A 21,520-nucleotide genomic window follows, 5' to 3' on the forward strand; every position below is an offset into this window, starting at 1 on the left:
TCCACACAGGAGAACGGCCATACAATTGTCAACAGTGTGGGAAAGCATTCAGTCGATCAGGAAATCTCAAGAGACATCAGCGTATTCACACAGGAGACAGGCCGTTCAAATGTCAACGGTGTGGGAAAGGATTCACTGGATCAGGAGATCTGAAGCACCATCAGCGTATTCACACAGGAGACGGGCCGTACAAATGTCTACAGTGTGGGAACGGATTTAATCGATCAGCAAATCTGAAGAGACATCAACGTGTTCACACAGGAGACAGGCCCTTCAAATGTCAACGGTGTGGGAAAGGATTCAGTGGATCGGGAGATCTCAAGAGACATCACCGTGTTCACACAGGCGACAGGCCGTACATATGTCAACGGTGTGGGAAAGGATTCAGTCGATCAGGAGATCTTAAGAGACATCAGCGTATTCACACAGGAGAACAAGTATCCGATTGATGAAGGAGCTGCATTCGCCATAGAATGGACCCATTTAGTTTCCTAGAATAACATCTTCATGTAAGGTATTGCATCATCATTCCAAATAAACTATATATGGAACTTGCCGCTTTGAGTGGCCGAAATCAGACCTTAAATGTTGCACAAATGTATTGCATTATGCTTTTAACAAGCGACGTATTTACAGTGTTGAGGAGGTACAGACGTGGACAAATTTGTTGGTACCCTTACAGCTCATTGAAACAATTCTTCATTCCTCCTGGAAAGTGATGAAATTAAAAGCAATCTTCTCATGTTTACCTGCATGCCTTTGGTATGTCAGAGTAAAGCAAAGAAACTGCGGAAAGATAAATTATTGCTAAAGAGCTCTCAATGAGACTTGTGCACCTGTCAACAGGTAGTTTGGCCCACTCTTCCTGAGCAAACTGCTTCAGCTGTCTCAGGTTTGATGGGTGCCTTCTCCAGGCTGCATGTTTCAGCTCTTTCCATAGATGTTCCATAGGATTCAGATCAGGACTCATAGAAGGCCACTTCGGAATAGTCCAATGTTTTGTTCTTATCCTTTCCTGGTGCTTTTAGCTGTGTGCTTTGGTTCATTAGCAATTTTCTCATGTATACCTGCATGCCTTTGGTATGTCGTAGAGTAAAGAAAATAAACTGTGAAAAGAGATAACTCATATCATGATTATGTGATCTTTCAAACTAACTGTTTTCTTAAATTGGTATCACACATGTCAATCTTATAATCAGTCATTCAGCCTATTTAAATGGAGAAATGTCACTCTGCTGTTTGGTATCATGGTGTGCACCACACTGAACATGGACCAGAGAAAGCAAAGGACAGAGTTGTCTGAGCAGATCAGAAAGAGCATGATAGACAAGCATGTTAAAGGTAAAGGCTATAAGAGCATCTCCAAGCAGCTTGATGTTCCTGTGACTACAGTTGCAAATATTATTAAGAAGTTTAAGGTTCATGGGACTAGCCAACCGCGTCCAGGGAGGAAAATCGACCCCAGATTGAACGGAAGGATAGTGCGACTGGTAAAAAAAGAGCCACGGTCAAGGTACATCAGTGTCTGATCGCACCATCCGTCGCTTTCTGAGTGACACTGGGCTCCATGGAAGAAGACCCAGGAGGACTCCACTTTTGAAAGAAAAACATAAAAAAGCCAGACCTGACTTTTCTAAAATGCATATTGACAAGCCACAATGCTTCTGGGAGAATGTCCTTTAGAGAGATAAGTCATAACTTGAGCTTTTTGGCAAGTCACATTAGCTCTATGTTCATAGACGAAAAAAATGAAGCTTCCAAAGAAAAAAACACCATACCTACCGTGAAACATGGAGGAGGCTTGGTTATGTTTTGGGGCTGCTTTGCTGCGCCTGGCACAGGGTGCCTTGAATCTGAAAAGACTATCAAGGCATTCTGGAGCGAAACGTACTACCCAGTGTCAGAAAGCTCTGTTTCAGTTGCAGGTCATGGGTCCTCCAACAGGATTATGACCCAAAGCACACAGCTAAAAGCACCAGGAAAGGATAAGTGGAGTGGGCCAAACTACCTGTTGACAGGTGCACAAGTCTCATTGAGATCTACAGAAATAGCTTGATTGCAGTGATTGCCTCTAAAGGTTGTGCAACAAAATATTAGGTTATGAGTCCCATCATTTTGTCCATCTCTTTAGCAATAATTTATCTCTTTTCACAGTTTTTTTGCTCTGCTGTATGACATACCAAAGGCATGCAGGTAAACATGAGAAAATTGCTTTTAATTTCATCACTTTTCAGGAGGAATGAAGCAATGTTTCAATGAGCTGTAAGGGTACCAACAAATTTGTCCACATCTGTATATACTGTATTATACCCTCTTGTACTGTTAAGACTGACAGAAGCAAGATTAATATGCAACAATAGATGCGTAAGGACACAGGAGCCATATTAGCACAGTATAGCACAGCATTTAAAATAATGACTTGATATGTTTTGTCTGACCTCGCTATATTCTTGAATAAGAACTTGCGGTGAAAGAAGCACAAACTGGACAGCGAGAGGATGTGGCAGTGGCCTTGCTTTACATAAAGATGGAGAAAAAAAAAAAAGGTGAAATCAAACTCAGTCATTTTTTTGACAGTACCCATATTTCCTCAAATAGTGACCGGTGCTTTCATTATTTACTTTGAGTGTGGCGCTCTTCAAAATAAATACATCTAAAATAAACATGCATCATTGTTTTGTTCGGAGACACGGGAACGGGACACACGGTGGGCGAGAGCTCACTATATCCATTAAACAATCCACTGTCCTGATCCAAGGTGGAACGTCCCTCCATTTAAAATGTTTGTATCATACAAGTAGAAACTAACGAAAACAAGAGATCTAAAATAAAAACACAGTAAAACCAGCACAGGAACCGCACAAGAGGCAGAAGGAGAAAAATACACACACATACTGACTCTGATTCAGCCTTGTTTACCGGTTTATAATTGAGGAGAAAAGGTGTATATATAAAACATGCTCTGAAGTTGTGGCTCCGGAAAAACACTTGTTGAAGCGGGAAATGACCTGAAAAGGGAGGCGGTTGAATGACCCGAAAAGGGAGGCTGAAGTCCGTCCCCTGCCATGATGCAACAACATTTTGACCAATAGCGACAAGGGGAGCGAGTTAAAGACGAAAGGCAAAGTTCACCTTGGGGGCTTGGGCCGAGAACACAGCAAGAACCCAGATCACCGCACCACTTTGTTCTTATCTTGTTATGAAGACGTCTTTTAGGTCACAAACTTCTGCATCATTTTAAGTGTACCCCCACCTTAAGCTGAAGGCTCTGGGAGGTTTATCCATGCCTAATCTACAACTCTATTATTGGTCAGCGCAACTTAAAATGATGACAAACTGGTTTGGATTGGTCTTGAGTCTCTACCATGTTACACTGGAGGGGTTAAATCCCTCCCCTTTATCAACAATACCGATCAGATGAATTATCTAAACAATAATATAGTTATTACAGCACACCACTCGTTTGGAAGGATGGGAGAAAATATTTAGATATTCTCTCTGCAATTGTGCACTGTCCTGACCTTCCGGAACAGATTAGGAGTATCGGTCTGATGGAATGGACTCCCAAGTGCCTATCAGAGCTTGTAGGCCTGTTGATCTCCGACTCTGCAAAGTCGTTTGAGCAAATTAGAACGGACTTTAACATTCCCCGTTAAGATTTTTCAAATATCTCCAAAATTTAGTCTCTTTTAGGGAAGAACGGGATCCGCTTGGAACTGTTAAAACTGGAAAATGGTGCTGATGCTATGATCTCGGCCAAATCTCTCAAAGGAATAATCGAGAGAGAGATTTATGCTCTTGTACCGTACCCTGATTCTTCAGCTCGTGATTCCCTGAAGCTGTTGCGGGAGTGTGATCTGGGGGTAACATTAACTTCCACAGATTGGATCAATATTTGCAATGGGATCTTTCCGAAATGTACGTCAATTTCTGTACAAGAACAAAATGTTACATTTTTTCCATAGGTCTTATTTGACACGTATTTGCCTCCAGAGAATCTTCTCGGATAGCTCAGACCTCTTATCTAATCCAACTATAAAGGAAGGATTCTCTGTCTGTCTATCTGTCTGTCTGTCCTTCGTATGTCCTTTAATTATCTCGACGACCGCTCAGCTGATCTACGTTGCACTTGGCGGCTGTATTTCTGGGGACCCCAAATAAGTGCAGTGACGAATTTGATGCAGTTTGGACACGCGACACGTGTAATATTACTAAACTACACGCGAGCCGCTCAGCCGGGCGGGGCCTCACAGCTCTGCGTCTGAGTCACTTACGTCCACAGCGCAGCTCGTTCGGAACAGGCGTGATTGGGACGGGCATGCACTAAGAAATGGGAAGCACACAGATACGTTTCTCCACTTATTTTGGTCATCTTATCCCATCCAGACATTCTGGAAAAGAGGTTCATTCTGTGATCCAGGAGGTTACCAGTAAACGGTTTACACTGTCTTCCTGGTTTAACCTGTCAAACCATACTTCGGAAAATCTTTTCGATACGGACACAAAATCTCTGTTAATACTTTGTCTGTGTCCGCCTAAAAAGTGCATCTTGCTAGTGCATCAGGTCCCCACGGTCAGCATGTGGATTCAAGATTCAAGAGCTTATTTGTCACATGCATATTCATACGGGCATACATATACTGTATGCAGTGAAATTTCATGATACCCGGTGATTATGCACAATAAGCTCTAAAAATACTAAAAATATATCACCGATATCGGCTCTTCTCCCTCTGTGGAAACCTAACTCACGATCTTATTCTCAATCATAAATAGGACAAATTCTGGCGACTCTAGAAACCCTGGCGTTCCTACAGAGACTCTGACTCACTTGTCCCTGAAAGGCAACTGCTGATTGATTCATCTGTATGTGCTACTTAGTTATTTCCTGTCATATTCCTGTCTAATTTATGTATTTCTTATTACATTTTTATATTCTCCAGTGTTTGGGGTGGGATTTTTCTGTTTTGTGTTTTTTTTTTCTCTCTGCTTTTGATGTTGTGTTTGTTACATTTTAAAATCGATATAAAAATAAATTAAACGCATCATTGGAAACCTGCCTAAGATAGGAAATGTTATTTCCTCCTGATTCGGTTGAAGCTGTTGAGAGCAAATTCAGGGTGAAGGGAGCCCTCTTTAAAATGCATACGTCATCATTCCACACAGGTCATAAGTATGACCAATAACACAGAAGAATATGAATTCCCCTAACAGAAAATTACATTTAGTGCACTGGTGCAAATCGTTTTTAAAATGTAACTTTTAGAATATATTTTTTAAAAGTAAAGCCTAGATAAAGTACATTTAGTTGATAATACTGCAGGCCTTGATATTGGTGCATGCAGCCAAGTTACTTGTGATTTGCAGGTAAAACATTATTTATCCTCAATTAAAGTGGCAATATTTGTACCGCAGAGAAATGTTTTACAAATGTAAAAAGCACATTTGCAGTAATATTATGGGAAAAGAACTTAAAAGTAAATTTTATATTCTGTTTTTCCTATTTTCAAAATGACCTTAAAGAGGTCCACACTTGGTTGGTGTAGAATGATAGTCTCCTGTTGGAAATATAGGAGTGTGTGTGTGTGTGTGTGTGTGTGTGTGTGTGTGTGTGTGTGTGTGTGTGTGTGTAAGATGTCCACCGGTGAGTGTACATGACTTATCCCCATTGGCATTGGTGTAGAAGCTTGGTAATATGTCGCGGCGCCTCCACCCACGCCCACCCACGCCCCCCACACAAGGGGGAGGCTCGTCCCACCTCAGCCGACCAGACGCCCCACCCTGCGAGGGCCAAGTGCCCATACACGTAGCAGCATGTGCCCAGTGCGGGGCATCTCGATGTTACAACCCCCCCAGCCAGGTATACAGGCCCTCCGCCACCCCCAGCACCCGGGGCCGCAGAGGGCAGGTACCCCGGCAGCCTGGTGTGATGACAGGATGTGGCACTTTTACCTACCACCTGCCACACAAGTGGCGTTTCAGGGACCCCCGGCACAGAGACACAGAAGATCAGGGGTTTGTAAACACCAGTTTATTGTAGAGATTGGGACAGCAGCAATAAGCCCAGGAGCAGAAAAACATGTATCATGACAGGGCTCCTATCCTGAGTGTGTGTGGGGATGGGGATTTTACCTGCTGCCCGTTAGACCAACCATACGAGCAACAGGAATGCAGCCACCCTGACCCAATCACCTAGATCCAGGTCAGGTGTGGCTGCTCACCACGCCATCCCCACACCACAGGCACATTTTCCTGAGAGGTAAGAATCTACTTCACCCAAAAAGGGTTTAAAGACTTTTAAAATGGTACTTTGAAAATCAAAGATTAAGAATGGGAAATGTCACGTTTTTGTATGATGACCCAAGTTTTGGCAAAATGACATGCCTTAGGATGCAATTGGAGTCAGGAATTTCTCTCCACAATCCTGTGTTTCAAAAAAATGTTTGGATTGTTTTTCTAGAAGACATCATCTCCCATTGTAGACACAAATGGCATCTCAGATATTTGTACTCCTGCGTTGCTCAAGTAACATGTCTGTCCAGGCTCCCTGCTTAGTGACTTAGACAGTGGTTTTCAATTGTAGCATCAAAGTAAATGTGCTAGTTAGTGTTCCTAAAATCCTTTTTTTTTTTTTTTTACTGTTGGCATGCTACCTAGCCTGCTAACCAACTTGGACGACTTGGGAGGTAGTTGGGATCCTGGGTGAGGTTTATTACATGCCAATCGTTGCACACCTGAACTAAAAATGTCGAAGTCCAAGTTCGATCTCTGTAGAGGTTAAGTTCACGGTTAAGTAACACTGACAATGCCCTTATACTTCTAGTTATTTTGATTAAAATAACTTTCCATGTACAGTATTACCTGATGTCATACAGCACAAATCACATGGTCAGAACATGTGAATATTCTCGGAGAAGTTAATCTAAGTATAAAGAACGTACATCATTTAAACTACTGTCTATGCAAAAACACACACAGACCCACACACATACACCCACAAAGAGAGACAGAAGGTTGCAATGTTTTGTAATTGTATTTTTTTGTATCATTAGATGAAGACGGCAAGAGAAAGTGGAAGCATCCCAGGGACACGTAGAGAAGGGAGAGAAAGGAGGAGGATCAGGAGTGATGCAAGGGGCAGACGGCCATGGCGCTATTCCCAAGTGATGGGCTTCCTGAACCCCTTAAGAGAGGAACGTCCCACTAGTGGTAATATGCCTGAGGTGGTCGAGGACCAGGAACACCAGGGTGAAGGCTCTGAGAGCAGCCAAAGCCAGACCCCTGGGAGCAGCCAGGCCCCTGTGGATAGCCAGTCAGCCAACCAGGAGGGTAAGCAGTGATAGATGACCCTGACTATGTTCTTTTGGTTTTTCCCCTCTGTCCTGTAAAAAAGATGGAGGGCTGATGAAGCTTCACACCTCTCTCAATATATATATATAACAAAACAAACTAAACAGAGCCTTAATCTGGAGTGACATGACATCTGACATGATCTCATGGCAGGAACGTCCAATAAATACCGGGATTTACTTTACCAAATAATATCAACACACACAAGAGTACGAGAAAAAAAAGGCGCGGAGGTCATATTCATTGGGGTTCCTGCTCGTACGGGCATTCCGGGTAAGAGAGTGGACAAACTAGCCAAGCAAGCTGATGAAAAAGAACACTTCCACACACGTGTTGGTCTCTGAAAATCGGGAGGAGGCGTGGCACGGACGGAAATCAATAAAGAGCGGCAGCGGCACTGGGGACGGGGAGGTAAGAGGACGACATTTACATTCCGTTCGGAAGTAGGAACGAGGAGACAACCATGACTAGGTGACTATCTATTACTTATCATGGGGGCAGTGGCTCAGGAGGTGGAGTGGGCCGTCTAGTGATCTGAAGGTTGCGGGTTTGATCCCCGGCTCTTCCTGGTAGTGCGCTGATGTGTCCTTGAGCAAGGCTCACCTGACTGCTCCCCGGGCGCCTCTGTGTGGCAGCTTACTAGATGCGTCAGTTACTGGGACGTGAAATGTGCTTTGTTGCCTCGGTACTTGTACTCTGTGCAACGACAATAAGTTGAATCTAATGCTGCAGTGTGGTGCGAGTGGACACGACATAATGAGGACACGATGAGGACACGATGAGGACATGATGAGGCCAGGACCGATGAGGAAAACCAGACACACTGGACACTGTAGGAGTAACTACCTGTATTTCCAGATGATGGCAGGAGTGCAACATTTAGGGTACAAGCCGCAGTAAAACCCCGAAGAAGAAGAGAAGGAGCTCGAAGGAAAGCGCCCCGTACGTCAGTGTTACGGACACTATGATGTTTTTGCACAGAACTGGATCATTTTATATAAATTTGGTGAAAGGAAAGTGGTTATGAAGATACACTCCAGGTCAGTAGGTAGCGGTAATGCACTTGAAAGTTGTTTTACCAACCGCCATAAAACACTTGAAGAAGAAGAAGATCATCAACAACAACAACAACAACAACAACAACAGCAATGGCGGATCAGCTTCATCGTCTCGCTGTTTCTCTACGGGAGGTTGAAGAGGTTTTATTTGTCCAAGAACAGGTGAAGGTGGGTGAAGAATTTATAGTTTTATTGAGTGAGAAGCTGACGGCGGCGGGCGAAGACGTTCTCAAGCTTTTTGAAGAACATGTGGTGGATTATGAGAGCAGACTCTGCAGGCTGCACAAACTACTGGATTTAATACTGAAACCTGAAGTCAAGCTGCACAGAGCAGGTCTGTCTGTCTGTCTGTCTGTCTGTCTCAAACGAATTCACCTTCTGCCCACACAGTTAAAATAATTCAAACTGAATAAGTAACTGGGAAAGAATAATACAAATAACAAAACAACATGAATCCATATAGATGATGGAACATAATGCTTTTATAAAATGTATGGAGCACAACGATGGAATCTGGAGCTTTCACACATATTGACACTGTATGATTCACTTGGTGCTTTGTATAAAATCTTTGATTTGTCTGAGATATTTTCCATGGGGTCCATATTTCTAAAACACATAGTTACAAAATGTAAAACACGACACAATGAAACAATTTAATAATGCAACGAAAAATATCTCACTACAATTATTTCATCTTGGTTGCTAAAGCTTTATTGTTTCCTTTTGGTATTGAACAAAGGATAATCAAAAAAAATGGGGTTAACCACTAATTCATTGTCAGAAATGTTTACAATGAAGATATATTTAATATGATGGGACCTTAAAACTTTCATATAATCACAGTGGTTCTGAACTTTGAGGTCTGGGGACCCCCCAGGGTTCCCTCAAGATGTAACAGAGCGTCGCCAGCATAAGATTAATAGTTAAACTTCATGATTTCAGTCAACAAGACCATATAACCATTAGAGCATGTGAAGTTATGACTGTTTGGCTCGTAGTTTCACTCTTGTCTCTCTTAACTATAGTATGGGCACGTATGGACGTTTGGACTAAATCATATCTAACAGTAAAACCTTCTCAGACACTAATGGACCCATCTGGATCAAACTTGGACGACGTCATGTCAGAACTGCCCCAAAAAATACACATTTTATTCATCTTGTCTGTGAGTGCGGCACATCCATGGCATCTGCACACCATCGACCTCAGTTTTTCATTAACAAAAACAATAGGGCTCCTATTTTACTTCTAAAGGCAGGGATCTCTGTCTGTCTGTATGTCCTTCAATTATCTCGACAACCGTTCATCCGATCTACTTCACGCTTGGTGGGTGTGTCGCTGTTGACCCAAGCACGGGCAGTGTAGAATTTGGTGCAATTTGGACAAGCGACACGTGTCATATTAATAAACTTTCAATAAACAGCGAACAGCAGGGGGTGGGGCGTCAGGGCTCATCGATTGAGTCACAAACAGTGTCTTTCCTCGGTGTATTCAAGATTCAAGATTCAAGATTTTTATTTGTCACATACATATACATACTTCCATACATATATGCAGTGAAATGTAATGCAACGCACCCGGTGATAGCATACAATAAGTCCTAGGAAAAAGTACAAAAATAAAATAAAATAAAAAGTAGAAAATTCCTTTCTAATAGACCGACTAACTGACTCCTAAAACGTAATACAGTAAGTGGAATACTTATAGAATAAGATAAAAAAATATATAGAATAAAATACAATAAAAAATAAATTGAAATAAAATGGAATAGGTTGAAGGAATATGCCTATGTATATACAGATATGTGCATTTAAAGTGGCATGTGAATTAAAGTGGCATGTGAATGTGAATAGTGTGAGGTAGTGTTTGGGATAATACAGCACAGTATACAACAGTACGGCGCAGCAATACGGCATCACGAACAACCCTGAACAGTGATACAGTATGCGGTACAGTATGCTACATACAGTACAGAAGGTAGTGGAGCCTAGTGCATGGCTCAGTTAGGACCCCTGGTGAGGTCAGCGTTGACAGTTCTGATGGCTTGAGGGAAGAAACTCCGTCTCAGTCTCTCTGTTCTCACTGTGTGACTGCGGAGGCGCTTGCCTGACCGCAGCAGCTGAAACAGTCCGTTGTTGGGGTGATGAGGATCCTTCATGATCCTACGGGCTCTGCTACTACACCTCCTGGTGTATAACTCCTGCAAGGGGGGGAGGGTAGTTCCAGTGGTACGTTCAGCTGAACGCACCACCCTCTGCAGGGCCCGCCTGTCCTGGGCAGTACAGTTCCCAAACCAGGCAGTGATGTTGCCTGTCAGGATGCTCTCCACTGCTCCAGAGTAGAAGGACTTGAGGATCCTCACCGAGACCTGGAATTTCCTCAGCTGCCTGAGGTGGTAGAGACGCTGCCTCGCCTTTCTCACCAGAGTGTCTGTGTGAACAGTCCATGTTAAGTGTACGACTTTAAAAGGCAGTTTCTTCTTCCATTGTGGAACACGGGACCCAATCAATGACATTTTGTTAAACTGTGCCGTTAAATGTCTTAGCTAGTCTTACATTTTGAACAGGCATGCACTAGTAATTGATAATAACATACAGCTGCCCAGATATGGCCAAAGTGCATGCTTTAGGATGCAATTAGAGTCAGGAATGTACTTCCAAGGTCCTGTGCTTCATTCCTGTATCCCGTTTGTTTATTTTTTAATCTAAAAACCTGAAACCTAAAAAGCATAATTTCTCATAGTAAACATCAGACGTACTGTACAAAATTATACTTTTTTGGGTTTTTTTGGCTCCCTGACACTGCAGATAAACCAGTTTGAGCATCTCTTTCACCTTTACGCTTTAACTTACTTTCCTATTTAAAAAACAAGAGTCTAACTCTACTGTTGCTGCTTATTCCCAGAGTGTTTACCTGACTGTGATATGCACTGGCTTCACACGTATTTATTATGAGTAACATGACGTAATGTACTGGTCGCAGATTCTGTATTCATGAGATCATGCTGCAAATGTCTGTCAGATCTTTCTTGTGTTCTGCCAATTTCTTTTGTGTCTCTAGGGACGTGTTGAAGATGTGACCAACAGATCTACACTGATGTGGATTCACTAGAACTCCTGAACCACTTGTACACATTTCACTGCATCTTCCTGCCAGTAACAGAAGCTACTCCTTCTCCAGATCTGGTTGTAGTTCAGTCCAGAGCTTCCGCCACCTTCATATTAATATGCACCCTGTAGTGACAGCCCATTGAACAATCATCACACAGTCGTCTTGTTGCCTGGGCAACAAGACGACTGAGCACACGGGAAAAATAGGTGACACCAGAAGAAGTGTTATGACTATGTATTCAATGGCGGGCATCATTATGAACCAGGTAGATGTGTAATCTGTTTTTGAGATCTTAGTGTAAAAACGTAGTTTATTATTAATAATAAAAATGATAATAATAATAATAATAATAATAATAATAATAGTTAATACTTTGCATGTCATGTACTGAAAAACTTTAGTGCCTTAGTCACGTCTGTCAGTGTGTGAGTATACATACACACGCACAATAGGGTGTACTTACTACAAGTTCTATGTCTATAGTTTCATATCTGTATTTCAAATGCTATCCTGCAGTTTGATCTATTGATTGGTTTCAGACTTATTTAGACCTCCCATTCAATAGTACCAACAGACGCCACTGCTGCAGATATTAATAAAGACTAAACAGCATCATGGCAATCGATTACAAAGCACATAAATGACTTATCCCCATTGGCATTGGTGTAATGTGATTTATATTTATTTCCACTTAAACTGATTTAATGTAAACTATCTGCATGTTCTAGTTATACTAAATTGTATTACCTTAAATACCTAGAAGCTGGTAAAGGAACTTATACAAAGCCTACACCAACTTGCAATTTCAACCTCTATTTTTATGAGAAGGACAAATTGTTACAAATAACTGCATTATAATAACTGTGTTGCGTGGTGTGTATGTTTTTCTTTCCAAGGTTTGTTCTGTGGTGGAAAGTCACATTCACTACTACTCCGATCTGAGTCAGAGTACAAGCCTAACCCGACCCTAACCTCAGTAGAATCGTCGTTGTTCTGTTGAGCTCAAGAGAACGTCACCCTGCGCTGCTGCAGGAACGCCACAGAACGCTCCAACGGGAGATAACATAGAGCCACGCTTATGCCATTCTCAGTGACCGTTATCAGAGCTGTTTACATATCAACCCTCTCAGTGATGGAACACTCCCCCATCTCGGGATGGAGGATATCCCCCGGGGTCGGTGTATCGCACCCGTGCATACAAATACTAAGCTCCTTCGCAGTATGACATTATCCAGATGCAGGTTGTATGCACACAACCTGTGAGAGTTTGACCTAGAGTAACCTTACACACAGACACACACACACACACATACAATTCTAGAAACACAGTAATACTATGTTTAGTAATGACGTCACTTGATGGCACTCTTGCATTGTTTGTACGCATTGCTCAATTTCTGCAATAAAGTTAAGAGTATTGAGGTGTCTTGGAATGTGTGGCGTCCCAAGACAGTACCCATTGTATAAGATTCAAGATTCAAGATTCAAGATTCAAGATTTTTATTTGTCACATACATATACATACTTCCATACATATATGCAGTGAAATGTAATGCAACGCACCCGGTGATAGCACACAATAAGTCCTAGGAAAAAGTACAAAAATAAAATAAAATAAAAAGTAGAAAATTCCTTTCTAATAGACCGACTAACTGACTCCTAAAACGTAATACAGTAAGTGGAATACTTATAGAATAAGATAAAAAATATATAGAATAAAATGCAATAAAAAATAAATTGAAATAAAATGGAATAGGTAGAAGGAATATGCCTATGTATATACAGATATGTGCATTTAAAGTGGCATGTGAATTAAAGTGGCATGTGAATGTGAATAGTGTGAGGTAGTGTTTGGGATAATACAGCACAGTATACAACAGTACGGCGCAGCAATACGGCATCACGAACAACCCTGAACAGTGATACAGTATGCGGTACAGTATGCTACATACAGTACAGAAGGTAGTGGAGCCTAGTGCATGGCTCAGTTAGGACCCCTGGTGAGGTCAGCGTTGACAGTTCTGATGGCTTGAGGGAAGAAACTCCGTCTCAGTCTCTCTGTTCTCGCTGCGTGACTGCGGAGGCGCTTGCCTGACCGCAGCAGCTGAAACAGTCCGTTGTTGGGGTGATGAGGATCCTTCATGATCCTACGGGCTCTGCTACTACACCTCCTGGTGTATAACTCCTGCAAGGGGGGGAGGGTAGTTCCAGTGGTACGTTCAGCTGAACGCACCACCCTCTGCAGGGCCCGCCTGTCTTGGGCAGTACAGTTCCCAAACCAGGCAGTGATGTTGCCTGTCAGGATGCTCTCCACTGCTCCAGAGTAGAAGGACTTGAGGATCCTCACCGAGACCCGGAATTTCCGCAGCTGCCTGAGGTGGTAGAGACGCTGCCTCGCCTTTCTCACCAGAGTGTCTGTATGAACAGTCCACGTTAAGTCCTCTGTGATGTGGACTCCCAGATATCTGAAGCTGCTCACCCTATCAACAGAAGTCCCATTAATCCACAAGGGCGCGTGCGTCCTCGATTGTGATCCACGCCAGTCCACAATCAGCTCCTTGGTTTTGCTGACGTTCAGGTGTTGGCTGTTGTCCTGGCACCAGAGTGACAGGTCAGCCACCTCCTCGCGGTAGGCCTTCTCATCGCAGTCGGTGATCAGGCCCACGACCACGGTGTCGTCAGCAAACTTGATGATGGTGTTGGAGCTGGACCTGGCCACACAGTCATGTGTGTAAAGGGAGTACAGTAGGGGGCTGAGGACGCAGCTCTGGGGGGATCCTGTGTTCAGGGTGAGGGAGCTTGACATGTACTTCCCCACCTTGACCACCTGGGGGCGGCCTGTGAGGAAGTCCAGGATCCAGGTGCACAGCGGAGCATTCAATCCTAGCTCCAACAACTTGACAGCCAGTCTGGTGGGAACTATGGTGTTGAAAGCTGAACTATAATCAATGAACAGCATTCTCACATAGGCCCCCTTCTGGCCATCCAGGTGCGTGAACGTGGTGTGCAGTACCTGGGAGACCGCGTCATCCGTGGATCTGTTCTGCCGGTACGCGAACTGCAACGGGTCCAAGGTGCGGGGAAGGGAGGCGCAGATGTAATCCTTAATCAGCCTCTCGAAACACTTCATGACCACCGAGGTGAGGGCCACCGGACGGTAGTCATTCAGGCAGGTTGGAGAGGCGATCTTCGGGACAGGAACGACGGTGGACCTCTTGAAGCAGGACGGGACCACTGATTCAGCCAGGGAGATGTTGAATATTGTGGTGAACACCGGAGCTAGCTGGTTAGCACAGGTCTTCAGTACTCGTCCAGATATGCCATCTGGGCCGCAGCTTTCCTGGTGTTCACCCGCATCAGAGCCCTCCTGACCTCGTGCACGGACACTGAGAGTGCGCGCTCGTCCCCAGCGGTGTAGCTCCAATTAGCCGGCGAGCTAGCGGTGCTGCTGCCAGACTCGAACCGCGCATAAAAGGAGTTCAGTTGGTTGGCCAGGGAGGCGTCCACACTCGTGGCTGGGGAGGAGCTGCTCTTCAAGATTCAAGATTCAAGATTTTTATTTGTCACATACATATACATACTTCCATACATATATGCAGTGAAATGTAATGTCTTGTAGTTTGTTATTGTTCGCAGCCCCTCCCACAAGCGTCTGGTGTCCCCCCGCTCCATCTGCAGCTCCACGGTGTCTCTGTACGTCCGTTTAGCGTCCCTCACCGCCCTCCGCAGATTGTACGACGCCGCTTTGTAATTGTCCATGTTACCAGATACAAGTCCGTCGTTGTAAGCGGCCGTGCGCGCATTCAGAGCGCAGCGGATGGATTTATCAACCCATGGTTTCTGGTTTGGAAATATCCGAACTTTCACCCTGGGAACGATTTCATCCGCGAGCGTAGCCACGAAACTTACTACAACCTCCGTAAACTCGCTGACGTCACTTGCACTTGCTTGGAACATGTCCCAGTCTACGTCAGTCAGAGCGTCCTGAAGCGCAGCCTCTGATTGGTCCGTCCACCGCTTCACTTCCCTCGTCATCACCAGATCCCGCGCGATCAGAGGCCTGTAAACAGGAAGCAGCGAGATCGCGGCGTGATCTGATTTCCCGATAATTATTACCAGACAGTGGCAGGGGTCTCAAGAGAGAGAGAGAGAGAGCCCATTGTCAGGGGTCCCGGTGATAAGGGAGTTGTAATGTGAACGGTGACCTATGTAGGGGAATCACATGATCAACGTTGTCTCTGGTCAAGCATAAAAGCTCCTGCCCGAGTTTCATCCGGCAGAGAATCCATCCGGCTCTGTTCTCTCCGAGGTGAACCATGGAAAGTCCGGTCTGACGCTGTTCTTTTGTAACAAATCTATTATTTTACTCAAGTCAACGTCAGCGGTCACTCCTTCTTCATCAACACATCAAATTCATCAAGAAACTACAGCATATTTTGTGTTATTAAATAAATCTGCAATCCCAATCTGCACCCTCTTGTAGCTGACAGTATTGCAGTCTTATTATATTAGATGCAATAACTAAACATGTGACGTGGCTAGTGGCCTCACAATCCTACTTGTGACTTATGCACTATGTACATATGTACTGATTATTTTGTAAACTAATAGGCTTACACAATAACAGTATATTGACAAAATGCTTTTTTATTTTACAAATGTCTTAGTCCTGGTGTCCTCCTGCTACATATACAGTACCAGTATATTGTGGGAAGAGGTCCATACGCTCTTAGCGCTACCATAACTCACTGAATTGTCAAAATCCCAGCAGTTTGGGTTGTCACAAAATACTAGAAATGTGTAATACAAAATACTGATGTATTTCATGCCAAAATGCATGTTGAATGCAAAGTAAGTTTTCATATTATGTTGTAATGGTTACTATGATGATTAAAAAAAAAACCAGACAATACGTTTTGAATAGTTATCAATAATCATTCACTATAGATTTTACAAACATTAAAGTTCACAGAAACATTGAAACAATTTCCTATAAAAATGAAATCCTGAAATAAACCATCATCAGGTTAATGGAAAGAATAGAGACTATTGTGCTATTTTGATAACTCCATGTCAAGGGACATAAAGAAAGACAAACTCAGGATACAAAAGCTTACGAAACACAGTCTCTGGCTGTTCCAATATTTGGGGATTGGACAATGCCAGAAATCATTCAATAATCATGATAATCATGATGATAATAAAAAAAAAAAAAATAATAATAATAATAATAATAATAATAATAATATTTATATATATTTTTTTTTTATTATTATTATTATTTTTTTTATAGCACCTTTAAAAACACAGTTTACAAAGTGCTTTGACAGATTAAAAAAAAAAAAGCAGAGTGTTCAGATCATGAATTTAAAAGGCAATGGAACATTTATAAACAGGAATAAAAAGGAATTTAATCAATTTATTTATTTATTTGTTTGTTTGTTTATTTTTAAAAGAGGATAAAGAGACAATAAAAATAAATGAATGCTGTTCTGTTCTGTGTTACTGTATTGCTGTGTCGCACTGTTGTATTCTATACTGTATATCTCCATACACACTTCATTCACATGCACTTTACTGCACATATCTGTATATACAAATTGCCTATCCCATATACATTACTCCATCCCCTTTACTTCTATTTTTTACCCCCACTCTGTATTACATTTTTGAGTCTTATTTTATTTTTATTTGATTTGATTTATACTATTCTATTCACTAACTGCATTACGTTTTAGGAATCAGTTAGTTTCAGTTAGTTTCAATTAGTTAGCGAGGTAGAAATAAGGTTAGCTATTATGTTTGGTTTAGAAACAATTGTGCATAATCTCCAGGTGCGTTGCAAAGACATTTCACTGCATAAATGTATGAAAGTATGTATATGTATGAAAGTATATATATGTATGAAAGTATGTATATGTATGTGACAAATAAACCTCTTGAATTGAAGAGAGAAAATTAGGGCATGGATTACTTTTTCCAGGTCGCTGTGTGATAGCATCGGTTTGATTGTTGAAATGGTTCTCATATATCCTCATACCAGGCATGTGCGTAGCTGAAGCCTCAGAATACGGGCAAGTGTTGGCATCTGGAAAAACCTTCCTCCTATTGTTTAGTGACCCGTGAAAAAATTCCATTTCAGGCACTACACTGAACTTAAGCTTAATAATGCAAACTTTACACGCATGAAACACACTCAGCTTTAAAGAGGAACTTGATAGTCAGCCGACTGCAATAAAAGTATTTTCAGGTTGTGGGTAAATGGAAGCACAGACCGCTTTTTCAGGGGAACATTTTAATGTCTGCTGCAACAATAGGACCAAAGAAAGCAAAGAAATGTGATACAACACTCGGCCATTCTGAACAACGAGCCCACTACTGGCCATGCACAGCACTCTGTGGTTCCCAATCTACATGGAAATAAGGACATTTTAACATCGATAAGACATTCCCTAAATTTTAACTCACCTGATCTAACAACAGCACCACATAAAAACAAACATCTATTAAAGGCGCCAATGTCTGAATGTCTGATTGTAACCAGGCTGGGCAGTTGCTGATGATGGACTTCAGCTCCGCAGAATTTCTCACTAAGTTTGTTGTACCTGTAATTCCAGAGGAATAGATGCAATCCCTTCTGGGGTCATAACGCCCTGAAAAGATTCAAGATTCGAGATTCAAGAGGTTTATTCGTCACATACATAAACATACTTTCATACATATATGCAGTGAAATGTCAATGCAACACACCTGGTGATTACACACAATATGTTCTAGACTGAACACTGTAGCTACCTAAGAATTTCTACTTGACCAACTAACTGATTCCTAAAACGTAATGCAGTAAGTCCAATACTATAGAATAAAATAAAAATATATTACATTTCGTCATTTAGCAGACGCTTTTATCCAAAGCGACTTACAATTATTCAAACACCGACGGACGCAGCCATCAGGAGCAATGAGGGGTTAAGTGTCTTGCTCAAGGACACTACAGCATGCTAGCAGGAGGAGCCTGGGATCCAACCAGCAACCTTTAGATTACTAGATGACCAGCTCTACCGCCTGAGCTACCGTCCCCTAGATATAGAATAAAATAAAATAAAATAGAATAGATACAGGCAATAGGCTTATGTATATGGGATATGCTAATTATGTATATACAGATATGTGCATTAAAGTGGCATGCAACAAAACAAGGACCTGTGTTAGGGGTCCCGAACCCAGCCGATACTCCTGTTGGTCACATGTGCTTTTTGTCTCCCAAAAATAACAACAGAGGTAAACAGTTTATTTCAGAGTGATGTCTCTGTTCCCGATGTAGTTATTCACTGGGACAGCGTTACAGAAACCCTTAATTGGAAAAATATTTGAAATTGACCCTATTAGCATTTATTGCCTAATAAAATAAAGAAAGTCTCCTTTAAAATTATACACAGGTATTACCCACCAAATCATTATCTTGTCGAGTTGAAAAAGGAATTCAATGTAAATGTCTTAATTCTGTGATGTATTCCCTGAAAAGGCAATGGAAGGACTTGAGTAGATTTATTATTGATAATAGGTTTATTGTAGCTGGTGGAACTAGCCAGGAGCAGATGGAACATGTCATGACAGGGCTCATCTCCTGAGTGTGTGTGAGGATGGGGGTTTTACCTGCTGCTCATTAGGCCAACAGCTACAAAATCTAATATTATATAAATAACCTGATCATTCCTTTAGCAAAATTTCATATCCACAAATCCAAATTTAACAACTAATGTATTTATATGTTTTTGTATGAATGAATTATGTCCTCTGGCTTTGTACATGTAGAATGTCCCCCTTGCATTTTTTTAAAATTTCTTATTTTTTTATTTTATTGTGATTGATGGATGTCACCTAAATGTCTTCTGTATTCAATTGTATTTAGCCTACTTGAAAGAAACATCTCCTGGATGCACTGGGATGCATCTTCAGTGATGTATCCTGAGATCATTGGGTGTTTCGGGTCTCGCAACATCAGACACCCTCCCCTAGGTGACCCAGCCGGGGTTGATCATGCCCCGGCTTGCGTCCCAGTAGCAACCCACGGATCTGCCCTTTTGAGCCACAGCCACCTCGTGGCTTTCTCTGCGGCTTCGCTTACGGATTTAATGGCCCTCTTCTTGGCCGCCCCTGTCACGCCCAAACGGCCTAGGACTTTGCAGAGAGAGCGTCCTGCAAAGCCTCTGCAGCCAACTTCTATTGGCTCGTAGAATGTCCTCCAGCCCCTGCCCATGCACTCCTCCACCAGTTCCTGATATTTGGCACGTTTCCTTTCGTTGGCTTCCTCAATGCGCTCTTCCCAGGGCACTGTAAGTTCCAGCATGATCAGGTGTTTTGAAGCCTCAGAGGTGATGATCATGTCTGGCCGGAGAGATGTTGATGCAATGTGCTGGGGGAACCTCAGCTGTTTTCCCAGGTCAACATGCAACTGCCAATTAGGGGCTGTGTGGAGGAGTCCTGTTGTTGTCTGTGGACATGCCCGGGGTCTCTCTCCAGCTTTGATGAAGGGGCCTTTCTTCTTCGGAGCATGATGGTGTTTGCAGGGACTTTGGGCAGCTGCTGAGGAGATGATCCAAGGAGCCTCTTCCGGAGCACAGGGGACAGGAAGGTGTCTCGCTCTTCCCCCACACATGGAGGTTCGCTGGGCTCGGAAGGGCATCATAGACTGCCTGCACAAGGAACCGGACGCGGTGGAAGTCGGCCTGCATGATGTACTACTAAAAACTGTTTAAAAAAACCCACAAAAAGACACTCAGTTCAATTGTTCTTAGGGGACGTATATTTTTATGGGAATTTCTAATATACGCTGCCGTCACGTCGCTGCCTTTTCCCTCGTCTGCAGTCCAAATTAATTCCATTCGACTTCCACACGTTCTGGCGACGACAGAAGTGTAGACTGCTCCTCCTCCTTCTCCCGGTACTATCCACCCCTCTTACAGGAGGCTCCACCCGGTCTGGTGCAGCAGAGGCGAGACACAGTGGCCGCGCCCCTCAGCATCCACAACACCCGGGACGTCGATCTCACCGTTGAACCTAAAACAGGGCGGCAAAGTACGTACACTCCTTGACATTTGTTTCGTACACGTCTCCACCTCTTCTAACGCGGTGTAGCAGCACCGCCCCTGGCTGACGTTAGCTCGGGCAGATCTTCTCTAAGGGTTAAATCAAACTGAGAACCATTTTGACGACATGGTGGAGGATAAAAATCCATATCACTGTTCAGTTCATGAGTGGTCCTCTATCATCATATTGTAGTAGCCCAAAATGAAAACGAGGAGAGTGGCTCACTATATGACTTTTACCTGGAAAAGACTTTCTCTCAACTACCATATGGCTCAGTGTAGTGAAGCATGGATTCTACAACAGACGGTGCTGTATATTTATATTGTACTGACGTGATAATTCATTGTTTCATGCTGTCCAGCCCTATGACCGAAGGATGGAAGCAGAGCGTTTGGAATGCGGCGTGGGGTCAGTGCAAGAGATGAACTTTATCATAACAGTCTAGGGCGTGGCATCTGTAATCTGTCTGGGGCCAGATTTTCAACCTGTTTTTCAGCACATTTCAACATGTAGCTTTGTTCTCTCTTTTTTTTTTTTTTTTAACCCCAAAGCTGCACTTCACTCAATGAAAAACCTAGAAAATATCTCAACCAATTACAAAAAATGTAGTAGTTTGACATGAGCAAATACATTTTTGCTCATTATTTTCTTCAGTTTTATAGTCTTTATACTGTTTCAGCATAGTTATAGGTTTGTTAGGGTTGTTGAATTACCTTAAGCCATTCAGGTATTTCTTCCATTAATCTATGAACAACAAACATACTCAAATCAGCCGCGATGCTTTAAAAACATGTACCCAGGTAGAGTAGTGAAGTACTTTTACTTCGTTACTTTACGCCACCGTTCAAACACGAAACCGGACCGAGACCGGAAGTGTGGCGCATTGTTTACAAATCCGTGAGCCAATC

This window comes from Zeus faber (assembly GCF_960531495.2).
Source record: "Zeus faber genome assembly, chromosome: 7".
Classification (NCBI taxonomy): Eukaryota; Metazoa; Chordata; class Actinopteri; order Zeiformes; family Zeidae; genus Zeus; species Zeus faber.